The sequence below is a fragment of the Zingiber officinale genome, chromosome 2A (genome assembly GCF_018446385.1).
Source record: "Zingiber officinale cultivar Zhangliang chromosome 2A, Zo_v1.1, whole genome shotgun sequence".
Lineage (NCBI taxonomy): Eukaryota > Viridiplantae > Streptophyta > Magnoliopsida > Zingiberales > Zingiberaceae > Zingiber > Zingiber officinale.
Window position 1 is genome coordinate 158,293,512 of NC_055988.1, and position 14,293 is coordinate 158,307,804.

Sequence of the window (14,293 nt, forward strand, 5' to 3'; positions counted from 1 at the left end):
TCATTCTTGTTGTAACAAAAAAAAAAAATTATAAAATGAAAGTATTTACATATATATTTGTCACAAGCTGCTAGTCGTTAGAGAACCAACAGTGAGTTTCTCTGAAGTCGACTGTCTCAGTAGATCTAGCCACTCAACTCTATCAAATATCACCTCTTGTATAAATAAATATATACGCACATAAGGGTACAGGAGAGGATTTTCATTTAAAGGATATATTAACACAAGTTAAGTATCTCTTCTATTGACAAAAGATAAAGCATGCATAATTCAAGTAAATTGATAGAAATATCCCTTATTCTACTTTTTACTTTTTAGTCCAAAGAAATAATAAAAAAAGAGAAATAATAACTATTGAAAAAAAAAATAGGACTTCTACCACCAGTCCTCAGGAAGTTGTTCAAATTTTTGTCAAATACTATCAGGAGCAGCTAGGGACACAGGTAATACATATCACTTTTCAGATCGAGTGTATGTAGTTTGGGAGACTTTTGATGGCTGATCATCAAGCTTAATTAGTAAGGATCCCAACTGTATACGAGGTCAAGAGTGCTCTTTTCAGTATAGAAGACCTTAAGGCATCGAACCCAGATAGATACAACTCTAAATTTTTTAAACAGACATGAAATACAGTAAAGGATGACATCACCTTAACTGTGTCAGAGTTCTTCACTACTAGGCAACTCCTAAAATCATAGAATCACACTCTGATTGTCTTAGTACAAAAAATAGCTCACGCAAACAAGGTGCAAGATTACATACCTATTTCCTGCTGCACGGTATTTTACAAGGTGATCTCCAAACTCTTGGCTAGCAGACTAACAGAGGTCTCAAATCATCTTCTATATCCTGCTCAGACCGGCTTTGTCAAAAGTCGTATTATTACCAATAATATCCACTTGGCACAAAAACTACTCAACAATTACACTAGAAAATGAAATCTCACTGAGATGTACATTAAAAGTGGATCTACAGAAGACCTTTGACTCGGTGCACTGGGGTTTCTTACAAGATGTCTTAGTAGCATTACAGTTCCCAACCGTTATATCGCATGGATAAGAGAATGCATCACCACCACTTCTTTCTCTGTAGTGATTAACGACATCATGCATAAGTTTTTCAAAGGTGATAGAGGACTTAGACAGGAGGATCCTCTATTCCCTTTACCTCTTTGGACTGTGAATGGAGTATCTATCCCGATCACTAGCACAACACACCATCAGGTCCGATTTCCACTTTCAACACAAATGTAAGCCTCTGAGGATAGCACATTTGGTGCATGCAAATGACCTGTTAGTATTTCAGGGGTGATGTCCCTTCAGTCACACAGCTAGTTGAATGCTTATCACAGTTTGCTCAGATAGCCGGTCTTACAACCAACTTAGCCAAGTCTAGCATTTATATAGCAAGGATAGACCCCCCTCCACAGGACCAGTTACTCACCATCACAAGATTTCAGATAGGGGAGATAACCTTCAGATACTTGGGAATTCCCATAGCCTCCCAGAAATTAAAGATCTTAGACTACAACACACTTCTGGACTCAGTTACCTGTAGGATCGGTTCATGGTCGAAATCCACATTATCTTATGCCGAGAAAGCTCAGCTTATACCATTAGTCCCATTAGTCCTACAAGGAGTGGAGTGCTACAGGATGTCAGTTCTGTGGGTTGCTACTGGGAATATCGTACTGGTTCCCTTGTACAAGTCCTGAATCATTCCTAACAACATATTGTGTTCTTTAGAAATTAAATTTGGAATCACAAACGAAACTTAACATTATTGATTCCAAATTCAACTTATCTGCTCTTAGTGGTTTAGACTTAGATCGCAAACGATGCTTAACATTATTGATTCAAATCCACCCATGTTACAAATTCAATTAAATATTAATTTCAGATATTGACTTCCAGGTTAAACATAGCGAGGCACTAGGCCTTCTTGGGTATGGGAGCATCCACTACTTCCTAGACAAAACCTTTCAACGAAATTTAATATTTAATTTCCTTATAGTAACCCTAGGTTTAACCAAAAAGAACAATCGAATCACAAATTCGAAAAACAAAAGAAACACAAACTCGAAAACATAAATTCGATTACCTAGATTCATTAGTCTCTTGTGTTTGGTATTTCAAGATCTAAATAAAAAGATGAACTAGTTATGATGCTGAAACTAATAACTAGTTATACCTTTTATAGCTTATAGACCTCACGATCTTCTGTCGTATTCCTCTTCTTATCTCAGGCGCCGTGTGGGCGACGATCTACCAAGACGAGAATCCACCCAAGCTTCCTTCTTCTCTAAGCAAGTTTCGACCACCACAAGAACTCCAAGAGAAGATGAGGTTCGGCCACCACCAAGCTCCTTGAGATGAGATGTCACCGGCCACCAAGGAAGAAGAATAGGAGAAGATAAAGGATGAGAGGGTCGGCCACACCACCAAGAAATAGAAGAGGGGAATACTAGATTATATGTTATGAGGTGAGGCACCTCTACCTTCTCTTTTATATTCCTTGGTCTTGGCAAATAAGAAAAGTTTTATTAAAACTTCCTTATTCTCTTTGCCAATGAAAATGAAAGTTTAATAAAAATTTCCCTTTTTAAACTACACATGGTCGGCCACCTTAATCCCTCCAATTAAGAAAAGTTTTAAACACAAAATTAAAACTTCCTAATTTGTTTCTGGAAATTTTTAAAATAAAAATTTCCCTTTAAAAAATTTCCTTCATGGTTGGTCATAAAAGGAAACTTTTATAAATTAAAATCTCTCTATTAAAACATATGGATGATTTACAAAAAGGAAAGTTTTTTCTAAAATTAAAATCTTCCTTTCAATCTACAAATAAGGAAAGATATCAAATCTTTTCTTAATCTTTTGTAGAAACTATAAAAGGAAAGATTTAAATTTTAAAACTCTCTTTTAAAATCATGAGGATGGTTAAAAAGGAAAGTTTTATCAAAAAATTAAAATCTTCCTTTTAACTACAAATAAGGAAAGATATCAAACTTTTCTCTTAATCTTTTGTAGAAAACTATAAAAGGAAAGATTTAAATTTTAAACTCTCTTTTAAAACCATGGCTTCCACATAAGAAAGATTTTAAAAAATAAAATCCTTTTTAATTTATTTTGGCCGACCACACCAAGCTTGGGTTCAAGCTAGGGCCGGCCACCATCTCACCTTGGTTTGGTCGGCCCTAGCTTGGGCTCCAAGCTAGGCTTGGCCGACCACCTTAAGGTGGGTAAGAAGGTGGGTATGGGTGGGTATAACACTTTATAAATAAGAGGCAACGACAGGGACCGAGAGGAGGAATTGGTTTTGGTCTCCTGATTAACTTGAGCTTTCTGTGTTCGCCCCGAACACCCAACTCAAGTTCATCAATAATATCTCATTCCACTAAAGAGTTATTATTGAACTACCGCACCAATCCCCATATCTATATGGGCTCCTCTTTATCATGAGTCTGTTAATCTCCCTGTGTTTAAGATATCGAATGTCCACTAATTAAATGAGTTACTAACAACTCATTTAATTAATATCTAGCTCCAAGAGTAGTACCACTCAACCTTATCATCATGTCAGACTAAGTCCACCCGCAGGGTTTACATGACAATCCTTATGAGCTCCTCTTAGGGACATTATCAACCTAGATTACTAGGACATAGTTTCCTTCTATAACTAACAACGCACACTATAAATAATATCATTTCCCAACTTATCGAGTCTCTTGATTTATCAAACTAAATCTCACCTATTGATAAGTCAAAGAAATAAATACTAGATATATGTGCTTGTTATTATATCAAGATTAAGAGCACACACTTCCATAATAACAAAGGTCTTGTTCTTTTATTTAGTCAGTATAAAAAGAACTTACCTTAAATGGTCCTGCTCAATACACTCAGAGTGTACTAGTGTAATTTTATAGTTAAGATAAACTAATACCAAATTACACTACGACTATTCCAATAGTTTGTTCCTTTCCATCTTAGTCGTGAGCTACTGTTTATAATTTATAAGGAATTGATAACATGATATTTTGTGTGTAACATCACACACCATGTTATCTACAATATAAATTAATTGAACAATTACAATTAGCATACAAATGTAGATATTTGACTAATGATTGAATTTGTATACGCCCACACTATTGTGACATTCAAAATTCATGGTGTTTGAGGTAATTTTAAGTTGACAAGATAATTAATGGGTAAGACTCTCCTCTTACAAATGTTTGAATATGTATACGTCTACACTATCGTGGCATACAAAATTCACGATTTTTGAAGTGTTGGTGAATTTAAATGATATTGTTTTGAGAAATCAATATTATTTTAAATTCTAAGGTTTTAACCAAATATTTGTTTGAAGACAGACCAACTATTAATTTTATTTGTCATAAAGTTAGGATGACAAGATAATAAAATTAATGATACGTCCACACTAGAGTGACATACAAAATTCATGGGATTTTGAGGTGTTGGTCTTAACCAAATATTTTGTGATTCTTTGGATTTCAATTAGGTTTTCAATTCCCTAACTGTTATACTATAGACTTAGTAGTCCCAATTATAATGATTGGAAACAAAACTTGGACATTAAGGTGGACTGTCCTCTCAGAAATGAGAACAATATAGGTGTATCTTATTCATTAGTTATTGAAATATGTTTAGTGGTGTTATCTACCGGTACCTGGTGTGTAGATACGGGAGTCACTGATCATGTCTACAATTCATTGCAGGGGTTCAAGGAAACCCGACAACTACATGAAGTAGAAATCACCGTTTACATGGGCAATGCTACGAAAGTGGTGGCTGTTGCAGTGGGAGATGTTTATTTATCCTTTGATAGGAATAAAACACTGATTTTAAGAAATTGTCTTTATGTACCAAGTTTTAGAAAAAATTTGATTTCAGTTTCTAAATCCTATTTCTTTTGATGACAAAGTGGTTGTCAAGTAAAATAGATTGGTTATCTGTTCTGGTACATTAGTTGGCAATTTGTATACTCTAAATCCAATAACTCTCATAATGCAACAAATGAAAATTAATAACACATCTTCTAATTCTAATAAGAGAAAGCAACGTTCGGAAATGAACCAAACATATCTTTGGCATATAAGGCTAGGTTATATTAACTTGAGTAGGATTCAAAGGTTAAAAGCCGATGAACTTTTAGGTTCATTGGTGGTGGAAAACTTTCCAACCTGCGAGTCTTGCTTAGAAGGAAAAATGACCAAAAGATCTTTTAAGGCTAAGAGGTATAGAGCCAAAGATGTGTTGGAATTGATTCATTCTGATTTGTGTGGACCTATGACTATTCAGGCAAGAGGTAATTTCGAATATTTCGTCTCTTTTATAAATGACTATTCGAGATACGGGTACATTTACTTGATGCGCCGTAAGTCTGAGTGCTTTGATAAGTTCAAAGAGTACAAGGCTAATGTGGAGAAACGTCATGGTAAAACTATCAAGACACTACGGTGTGATCGTAGTGGCAAGTACCTCTTAGGAGAGTTTAGGAGTTACTTATCAGAAGTCGGGATTCAATCCCAACTATCTACACCTCGTACACCCCAACAGAATGGTGTAGCAGAACGAAGGTATAAAACTCTTATGGGAATGGTTAGATTGATAATGAGTTATTCAGAATTACCAAATTCATTTTGGAGATATACTCTAGAAACGACAATGAACATAGTACCTTTTAAAGTCAGAACCCTCTACTCTCATAGAATTGTAGAATGAGCGTAAGTCTAGTCTGAAGCATATTCGGATTTGGGGTAGTCCAACACATGTGCTGAAGAGAGACACTGATAAGTTGGACAGGAGTTCACTTCTTTGTGGGTTATCCTAGAGAAACGAAAGGAGGTTTATAGTCCTAAAAATCAGAAGGTCATTGTTAGCACCAATGCTTGATTTTTAGAAGAGGACTATGTAATGAACCACAAGCCCATAAGAAAAATTGTTCTTAAGAAAATTAGAGAAGACAAGTCTTGTAACGACCCGACCCTTTGGCCTCTTGGGCGGCCCTTGCGGCGGTCCACTGGCGGCCCTTATGTCGTCGGCCCATTTGGTGACCTCTCATGTCGTCGACCGACGACCCTTAGCCGTGTCGTTACTCACTAGAACTTTCCACCCTTGGCAGTGGATTTTTGCCTTCTTCAGGATTCGAACTCTAGATCTCCAGGCTTAAGTACTAGAGTTTATGAATCCTGGTAGCCAAGTGAGCGGCAACATAAGGGGCCGCCAGTGGGCCGCCGCAAGGGCCGCCCAAGAGGCCAAAGGGCCGGGTCGTTACATGTCTAAACTAGTACCAACTGTACAATATGAGATACCACAAGAAACTACAACACGTGTCACAAATGATGCACAATTACAAACAATGTCACGTCGTAGTGGGAGGGTTGTTCGACAACCTGGTAGATTCATATTTTTTGGAGAGTCTTGAACTTGATTCTTGGTGAACATAAACCTGATTCCTGCACATATGATGAAGCATTCCAAGATAAAGATGCAACATCTTGGCAAAGTGCAATGAACTCTGAAATAGAATCTATGTATTCTAATAAGGTCTGAGAGCTTGTAAAACCACCAAATGGTGTAAAAGTCATTGGGTGTAAATAAGTCTATAAAAGAAAAAGAGGGGCAGACGGGAAGGTGTGAACTTTTAAAGCAAGGCTTATTGCAAAAGGATATACTCAGAAAGAGAAAATCGATTATGAGGAAACCTTTTCACCGGTAGCTATGTTTAAGTCTATCCGAATACTTTTATCTATTGCTGCTCATATGAATTATGAGGTTTGGCAAATGGATGTCAAGACAGCTTTCCTTAATGGAAGTCTTGAAGAAACATTCATATGAAGCAACCAGAGGGGTTTATTGCAAAGGGCAAAGTGCATCTTGTATGAAAACTCAATCGGTCTATTTATGGACTGAAGCAAGCTTCAAGATCTCGGAATATCCGATTTAATGAAATAATCCAGTCTTATGGATTTATTCAGTGACCGGATGAGTCTTGTGTATACAAGAAGTGTGACGGAAACGTGGTGGTATTTCTTGTATTATACGTAGATGACATTTTAATAGTTGGCAACAGTATCAAAGTGTTGTCAGAAGTAAGAGTATGGTTGTCCAAGCAATTCAATATGAGAACTTGGGAGAATGCGGACATATTCTTGGGATCAAAGTAATAAGGGATCGCAAGAAAAGAATATTGTGCTTATCCCAAACTTTATATATCGATACTATCCTAGCTCGTTTTAGCATGCAAAACTCCAAGAAAGTTTTTCTACCTTTTCAGCATGAAGTACTCTTATCTAAAGAGATGTCTCCTAAGACATCAAAAGAGATAGAGGAAATGAAGGAAGTTCCTTATGCTGTAGGAAGCCTAATATATACGATGCTATGTACGAGACCAGATATCTGTTTTACCATGGGCATAGTTAACAGATATCAAAATAACCCAAGACAAAGACATTGGACTGTCGTAAAACATATATTAAAGTACCTGAGAAGGACTAGAGATTATATGCTGGTTTACCAAGTAGATAACTTACTCCCTGTGGGCTACATGGATCCAGATTCCCAATCAGATAGGGACAATAGTAAGTCAACCTCGGGGGTTTGTGTTTACTTTATGAAGTGGAGTCATAACAATGGAGAAGTGTTAAGCAGAAATGCATTTCAGATTCCACCATAGAAGCTGAGTATGTGGTAGCCTCTGAGGTAGCCATAGAAGTTGTATGACTCAAAAACTTCATGATGGATTTAGATGTGATTCCTGGTTTGCCCAAAATTATTACAGTGTATTGTGATAATAAGTGGTGCAGTAGCAAACTCGAAGAAACCACGAGTCCATAAGGCAAGTAAACACATAGAGCGCAAGTACCACTTAATACGAGACATCGTATAACGAGGAGAAGTTGTTGTCGCCTACATTGCATCAGCAGATAACCTGGATCTTTTCACTAAGGCCCTTAAGGCAAGATCTTTTGATGGGCATGTTGAGGGGATGAGAATCATATGTATGGCAGCATAGTCTTTTAGTATAAGTGGGAGATTGTTAGGATGTATACTAAAAGCCTAACTTTTGTATAAACATTTATAAGAATCAGATTGGTCAAATGTCTACATTTTTACAAAGTATAGTTGCCCATTTAATTTATATTGAAGATAACATGGTGTGAGAAGACACAAAGAAGATTATGTTATCAGTTTTTTATAAATTATAAATAGTAGTTCACAACCAAGATGGAATGGGACAAACCATTGGAGTGGTTGTAGTGTAATTTGGTATTAGTTTATCTTGACTATAAAATTACACTAGTACACTATGAATGTATTGAGTAGGATCATTTGAGGTAGTTTCTTTTTATACTGACTATATAAAAGAACAAACCCTTTGTTATTATGGAAGTGTGTGTTCTTAATCATGATATAATAACAAATGCGTATTGTCGAGTTTTGTTCTTTTATATAAATTTGGAATGAGACAAATCTAAGTTCGGTATTACCTGATTCATCATTTTTTTTGGAGTACGTATCGGTATTGCACTTGTAGTAAAACGATGATTACATTCATTTCAAATGTTTTTCATAATCCATTCCCAAATTATGTAAAGAGAGATAAATAATCAACTTTACCAAATGAATAGGGATGGGAGGAATCTTTTTTTTCTCATGGACAATGATAAATAATCAACTTTTAAAAATTAATCTCTATATTATTATAATAAATTTATCATCTTCTAATTAACTAAATACGAATACGAGTAGAGATTGCACATTTTATATTAATGTTATTGATGGTTTTGCTAAAGTTGGTGACGTCGGAGAAGCTGTTGCAAGATACGAACAACTAATTAGGTCAGCCATAACTCCAATAATTGATTGATTTACGGCTTTCGTAAGATCGGAAAGCCAACCGAAGCACGTACGGGGATTCTTGAGGGAAATAAAAGGATATGCATGGATTAAATTGGTTCCTACAGCCATAACCTACAAGACACTTATTATGGGTTTTGTGAAATTGGGGATGTCGATTGGATGCAGATGCTAGCTACTTGAGGAAATTGATAGGAAATTAAAACAATCGTGCCGGATCGACAAAATTACTTACAGTATATATAGTTATCAAGGCTCTTTGTAAAAAAGTAGAGTAAAAGAGCAGAATATGTAGAGGCTGACTCAGTCGCTGTACAGTCATCCCAGACTTTTATCGGCAAAGGAACTCAGACATGGCCTCATCTACATATTTTATAAAATGTTAAAAGGCGGTATCACACCTACTCCTGATACTTATACCTTTTTCATTGATTGTCTTTGTTTAAATCGCCAAGCTGACAAAGCAGAGGAGTTCCTATATTATCTGTTGCTTCGGGTATCAGTCAGATTGAGCACCACTGTCATCAAAGCACATTGTGCCATGGCAATGCCATAAAGCATTTGTTGTAGCAAAAAGTGAAATCGTCACTTTAACGGGCACCTCTCCATGCCCAATAAATAGTGCGGTGATTAATTGATTGTGCAAACGACGTATTATCAAAAATTATTAATGCGGTGATTAATTTTTGTGAGGCTAAATCAGTTATCTTCAACATTAAATAAAAAACCAAAAGTTAAATGAACTCGTTAGGGATCGAATATGATGAATCCTAATTAATTAACGTTCCCCAGCTATATTTGAAAAACAATAACAATCTTTATTACAAATAATAATATTGTTCAGTTTTCAATATTTTTAAATGTCTTACTTAGTGATATATTCACGCATATAGATTTGATGAAACGCATAGCATTCCCTCAGCTCTCTCCTTGGGCAACATATATAATCTCGGTAACAAAATTCTTGTGTATATATATATAAACGTTTGTTAACTTAGATCATGTGGTTCAAGGTCGCAAGGCCTCCGTCTTCATCATCTGCTTGAACTCATGGAAATTGACCTTTCCATCGCCGTCAACATCGACCTTGCTGATCATCTTCCTGCAGGCCTCGACGGTCTTTCCTTGCTCGAGACCCAGCGACCTGAGAACCAACCCAAGCTCCTCGTCGGTGATGAATCCGTCCCCGTTTTGATCGAAGACCTTGAAGGCCTCCTCCATTTCCTCCTCGTTCCGATCCTCCATGATCATCAGGTACAATGCCCCGAACTCCTCCATGTCCATGCACCCGTCGCCGTCCGTGTCGATCTTCTCGATCATCGCTGTCAGCTCCTCCTCCGGGATGTGCAGGCCCATGTTCTTCAACGAGTCGTGCAGCTCCTCGTTTGTGATGCTTCCGTCGCCGTTTTGATCGAACATCTGAAAGACCCGCTTTAGCTCCGACGGGTCCATTTAATTATCCTGTTTAATTTGTATATATGGTTGTTCAAAGGACCATGCCGTATGACAAGCAAGTTAGTTAGTTAATTAGAAGGCGAGGTAAATTGGCGAAAGGAGAGAGAGATCGATGTGAGCTTGTTGATGGCAGAAAATAGAGGAGCAAGGAAAAGGGGGATTGTGATGGGTTAATAAGGACGGGGAATGCAGGAAAACGAATTGAAGCTTTCCCTGCCACTGCCATGAATTCCTCTTTTATATGCATGTTTGAGAGGCTGCGAGCAAAGTAGGGAGCTGTTGATTGCCTATCCATTTATTCGTAGGTAATGGACATAATTAATTCTGGGAGTCATTTTATTTCAACAAGATTTATCAGAGCTCCAATGTCAATAATATGTTAAATGCCTCCACGGATGACGGGGATTCTCACAGCGCTGCAGTTCAATCCTTTTATTGAGATATATTTGACATTGGATTTAGTGGAAAACTTAAGTTGAGTAACTGTGGGCCGATGTATCTATGGATGGATAAAGTTCAGCCGATGATTGGAAGGCATTAGTGTTGCTTCCACCATCTGCCACTCTCTGTGTAGAAACAGGTGCTTGAGCCGATTAATGCTCATTCACAAATGCAGCCCCAAACAATGCTTCAGGAGTCAGGATTTGATCTAACCTGGATGGTGCCTGAACAGTGCCCTTCTCAGGAACGGAAAAATTCAAAGAATTTTTACTAATCAAAAACAATTTATCAAAGAATTCAACATCTAGACTAGTCCCCGATGATGTCATCTCTTTTTTTTTTTTTTTGTTCCCCCGCGGCCGCCAAGATTGACTGCTCAAGGTCTTCACATGAAAGTACAACAGGAATTGAATTTACCTTATCAACTTGATGATATTGTTCAGAGATACCAATTTCCGAAATAACCCATCAAATTTATGTGTAGTATTAGTTATATCAGTACTGTCTGGTTCCCCATGCTCAAATACTTGGCATGAGAAACTGTAAAATTTGATGAGACAACTTTATCATTATTCGCAATGAACGAAAGCAAATTCTTTGATGAAAAATCTTTTGAAGATCTGTCTTCATCTATGTTAAGAGCCTGATTAAAAGAGGAAGCAGATGAACATGTTAGATATAATTATTCTTATTAGGTGGATTTATTTATAAATTGCACATGTTAATACCATCCGAACTTTTTAAAGTGATCTAACTTATGTCTAGTCAGTTTCGGGTAATTGTATGTGGATCTCATATGTGTAGAACCTATAATCCTGCATTTATTATCAACTATTTGCTGATAATAGATGTTCAGTATATATGGATTTATAGTCTCACATCTATTATTATCGATGGACTGATAATAAATGTACACTATATAATAAGTTGGTCCCCAGAGGATTAGGGCATCCTTGAGACGTTTCTTCGTTCTCCATTGACGAAGAGAATTCGGCACCGTCAACCCTAACTCCTCCGGAAGACATACCTTTTCCTTCCGCTGCTTCTTCTTCCACAGGATCTTCTTGATGACGTTAAATGACAAAGATATGACTCTTCAATCAGGTTCTTTGTGTTGGTGCAATCATGCCCTGGAAGTTTCAATGTGTTGACAATTATTTAAGTTTAGGTTAATACGATGGAACTAACATGCATTGTGAGTTTGCAGGAGGAGTTTCTTGCAGGTCAGAAGACCAGATGCAAGAGAAGTCCAAGAAGGCCGAGGACTGGATTCTTGGCAAAAAGAGTTCTTGCAGGTCAGAAGACCAGATACAAGGCAAGAGAAGTCCAAGAAGGTCGGGGACCGGATTCTTGGCAAGAGAAGCTCCTGCAAGTCACAAGATTATGTGTGTGATAGGTTCACTGTCAGAGATCGACTGGTAAATCGATTCAGACATGGCTGTGCGGCAGATTGCCTCTGAATCGATCAGTCGATCGATTGAAGGTAAGGCAATCGATTGGCTGATCGATTGGTAAGGTTCTGCGCAGCACAGAATGCGTCTGGATCGATCAGTCGATCGATTCAAGGTACTGAATCGATCGGCCGATCGATCCATGAATATTCTGTGCGAAGCACAGAATCGTTCTGAATCGATCAGCCGATCGATTCAAGTTATTGAATCGATCGGCCGATCGATTCACGAAGCTACGATTTCATGAGCAAGTGGCTGAATCGATTCAAACGCTGCCCGAATCGATCCAAGTCAAATAAAAGAATCTGCACCGTTGATCTTGACGCGATGGCTTCCAACGGATACTTGTGAATCGATTGGGATATAATCTCAATCGATCCACGGCGACGGCGGCGTGAGAAACGACTAGTTTTCTCAACGTTTAAAACACGGGAAGAAACTGGAAAACATATAACAACGAAAAACATACTGTTCCATTGCTCTCCAAGTCTTTTGAAAGCTCTCAAGTGATCAAGATTCAAAGAAAAGGGTTCAAGCTCCTCTCCACTACGTACTGAAGTCTCACCTGCAAAGAAGAAGCCGGTTAAAGCTTGTAATCCTTCTCTTCTTCTTCTTTGTAGTGTTTGTAATATTTACTTTGAAGAGAAGGGAGAGTTGTATTTCTGTTAAGGTTTCTCCACCTTCGGTGTGATTCCGAGAAGGAGGGTTTTTGATAGTGAAAGAGTGTGAGTGGTGTGGATCCTTGGACTAGTCACCTCCTTGAGGAGGTGGATACCAAGTAAATACCGGTGTTAGCATTGCCTTCAGATTTCCGCTGTGCAAAACAAAGTTGGTCAGCAAAAGAAGTGAGCCATTCACCCCCCCCCCCCTCTTCTCTAGCTCAACCGATCCTAACACTTTGTCATTATGTTTATATATTATTTATTTTCTTATGTTGTGTTCTAGATGAAACGAAGATACATGCTTATATGTTCTTATTTTTCCTATTTGAATTCTTATTTTGGTTGTTTAGAATTCATGCGGCTTAGGTTTTACGAGAACTATCAATTGGTATCAGAGCCAAGTTTCTGTTTCGTCGTTTTTCATTGGCAATAAAGTTTAGGTTTTTCGTTGATTTATTATTTGTATGCTAGATTAAGTTTTTCCTAGTTAATACAAATTTTTAATCGTCGAAAATCATATAAGAGAAAACTAGGGTAGACTTGTTTTTCGAGTTTTTCATATTTCTGTGAAGAATACGAAGAACGACGAAAATCGTCACCGTTTAATCTAATTTTAGGTAAAATTATGATGATTTAATCGATTGCTTTGGTCGAACAATTGATTGCCGACTCTAAAATTTTGAATAGAAATAATTAAAATTTAAATAATTAATAGCCTTAAACTCGTGACTACGTCAATTTTAATCGATTATGTTTGATTTTAATCGATTAATATTGTTTTTTTAATTACTTAAGTTTTTTTCCCGTGAATACTGTTTCGTATTAAAGGAAGAAAAATTGAAACAGAAGTCGGAAACTACTGTTTCATTGAAACAATAAACAAACTGTTTTCGTTTGTTATTTCAATAGTAAACAAAAACATAAGAAAAATAAATTTTTTAAAAATTAATTAAGGGATTAAATAGTATTAAATAATACTATTTAATTATAGAACTCGAAGCTTTAACTTCTTAAGTAAGGGTTATATGTATAATCATGTAGTCACATATAGTAAGCTTTCGGATTGATTGGGATAATCGATCGGATTATACCAATCGATTACTATAAGGTATCAATCGATTAATAAATCTAATTTTATGTTGTTAAGGCTGATTAAGTAATTTCTATTATAATTAAGTTCCTAGAATTTTCTTGAGTTTATTTATACAACATGCTACTAAGTTAAACTAATGTGTCAGCCTAAAGGAAGACACCTTAGATAGATTTAGTGCATTTTATGTTGGTAGACATATATCTATGCTAAAAGTAATCGACCCAAAGGAAGGTTACTTTTATGCCAGATATATGCATAAGGTAGTTTACAACTATAGAATAAAATATTATTTTGTTCAGATCA

General features: G+C 36.7%; 1 pseudogene; it reads right to left on the reverse strand.

Moving 5' to 3' along the window:
• Positions 1-9,882: 9,882 nt before the first annotated feature.
• LOC122044177 lies at positions 9,883-10,340 on the reverse strand (annotated as a pseudogene).
• Between the last annotated feature and the right edge of the window lie 3,953 nt (positions 10,341-14,293).